Source organism: Pteropus alecto, unplaced genomic scaffold, assembly GCF_000325575.1.
Source record: "Pteropus alecto unplaced genomic scaffold, ASM32557v1 scaffold42, whole genome shotgun sequence".
Taxonomy (NCBI): Eukaryota; Metazoa; Chordata; class Mammalia; order Chiroptera; family Pteropodidae; genus Pteropus; species Pteropus alecto.
Window position 1 is genome coordinate 7,927,257 of NW_006434825.1, and position 2,738 is coordinate 7,929,994.

At 31.6% G+C, this 2,738-nt stretch overlaps 1 pseudogene; it reads right to left on the minus strand.

Annotated features, from left to right (window-relative positions):
- Positions 1 to 246: 246 nt before the first annotated feature.
- On the minus strand, positions 247 to 361 carry LOC112478240 (annotated as a pseudogene).
- Between the last annotated feature and the right edge of the window lie 2,377 nt (positions 362 to 2,738).

Below are 2,738 nucleotides of genomic sequence, written 5' to 3' on the forward strand. Positions count from 1 at the left end.
AAACCACTTCATCTTAACACATGAAGGAAATGCATTTGGAAAAACTCAATGACCATTCGTGATAAAGAAAAAATATCTCTCAGCAAACTAGAAATAGAATAAAATTCCCTGATTTATCAAGGACATCCACAATAAACATACCCATTATGATACTCAATGGTGAAAGACTAAATGTTTTCCTATTGAGACTGAGAACATAGCAAGAATAAAAACTCACAGCTTTCTTTTATTATTTATTATTATTTATGCCCATAGCACCTGGTCTTCCTAGGTGGTCTCCCATCCAAGTACTAACCAGGCCCAACTCTGCTTAGCTTCCGAGATCAGGCATCGGGCTTTTTCAGGGTGGCATGGCATAGACCATGGACCATGGCTCCACTGGGACACAAACCCAGGATCTTCTACATGTAAAGCAGATGTGCTAACTGCTACACTATGGAACCATGTCTGAAAACACAACTCTCACCCATCATTGTGCTTGAAGAACCAGCCAGTGCACTCCTGTTGCCATATTCATTTGGCAGAAGTGAATCACTGGATCTGGTCCACACTCAAAAGGAAAATTTACACGATGCGCTGACACAAGGAGTTGGGAATCAATGAGAGCTCTTTCAGAAGCTGCCCACCACAGCAGCTAAAAGGCAAATATGGCCATTTCAATACATCCTTTCAAAGTCTTCAAAATACTACACTCATTACGATTTATAAACAAAGAACAATGATTTTTACAATCGGAAAATGTGAAGTGGAAGGGAGCTTTCTTAAACCATAAAAGGCATATATTAGCCCCTTTGCTCTTAATGGGGAACTTTAGAAGCAGTCTCAATAAGTCAAAAACAGCAAACTTGGCTTCCATCACTATCTTTATTTCATGTTTACTGAATGTACTGGCAATAGAATAAATAAAAGAAATCATAGCTATATAAATTGAAAAGAAGAGATTAAATACCCTTATTTTTTTTAGAATATATGTTGTCTATAAATGTTCAGACATTTTGCTTTAAAAGAAAAATATAACATGAATTAATAAATAGTGTTTGTTGACATCAGTATTAAGAAATTAGAAAATACAAGAGAAAAAAAAACCCTTTCACTCATAATGCAACAGCATATAAGAATATATGTAAAATTTCTAAGAGAAATAAAGTATATTAAGGAAGTGAAAGAATTGAGGGACTGGAGGGACATACCATGCTTATAGATGGGAATACTCTATTGCTAAGATAGGAATTCTTTCTAAATTGTCCTATAAATTCAATGTGATTTCAATCAGAATAACATTTTAATGCAAGTGAATGAGTATAGTATGATTCTTAAATGGAAGAACAATGGGTCACAAATAATAAGACTACTGAAAAAGAACAACATGGAATCACTTATTCTAGAAGATATTATGCCTAATTTTAAACTTAAAAGTATAATAATTAAGAGAAATTAGTTGAGGTGGGAAGAAATAGATGTCAAAACTAATGAATTAAACACACACACAAAAAAAAACTAAAGGAAAAGATAAATAAAAACTAGATTTAGGACATAAATAATACTATAAATTAATGGTTAAAAGACTCTTGAATGTGCAATATTGGAATAATTCATAATTTATATGGGAAAAAGTAAAATTAGCTCTTAACCTCACACATCATTCTAGATGTACTAAAGAGCTAATCTCAAAAGTAAAATTTTAAATTGTTAGAAAATATTGGTAAATTAAAGTTACTACCTTAGCTTACATAATGGATTCTTAGATTAGCCACAAAATAGTAAAAAAAAATTGAAGACTGAAAATGTTGATTATGTCAAAAGTAAAATTTATGCAAAATAAATAAAAGACAGGTAAAAGACAAACACAAACTGGCATAATGTACTTGTAACATATGTGATTGATAAATATTTAATGCTGAAGATCTATAAAAACTCATAAAATTCTATACAGAGAATAAACATCCTATTAGAAATTTGGGCAAGGATAAATCACAGAGGAGGAAACCTGAAAGACTAATAGATATAAAAGAGTAATTAGTCATGCTTGTAATCAATGAAATACAAATTAAAATATCAGTTATCATTCTTTATACGTCCTTTTATATGGACAAAAAATAATCTTTTTGAAAAGTGTGACAATACTAATGTTTTGAGGTATATGAAGATATCCACTTTCATTAGGGTGATCGACCATAGCAATTTACCTGGATAGGACACAGGATTTTCTGTGCTAAAACTGGGAAAGTTCCAGACAAATCAGAACTCATTGGTCATCATAATGGGACTCTAACTTGGCATGACAATTTTAGTGGGCAATACTTCAATGCTTAGCATTCTACACAGCATATTACTTGACAAAGCAAAAGATAATAACAAATGTTCAACAAAAAAAGAACAGATAAATTGTGGCATTTTATACAACAAATACAATATAATGCAGACAAATGAACTAGAATAGTGGGTGTCATACTTTTGTGTATCAGAATCCTCTACAGAGCACCTATAAAAAAGAGTACAGAGACTCAGGTTTTATTGCAGTAGAATAGGACTTGGACCTTTATATATTTTTTAAGTTCACCAGCTGATTTTGATGCCCACTAAAGTGTGAGAACCACTGTTTTAGAGATATACATATCAGCAAAGGAAAATTTCCACACCTAGTATTCAGTAAGAATAGCAAGTTGTAGAATGTATATGAAGTATGATTTAATTTATTTAAACTTTTAAATCCACCAACATGAGATTATATTATGTTT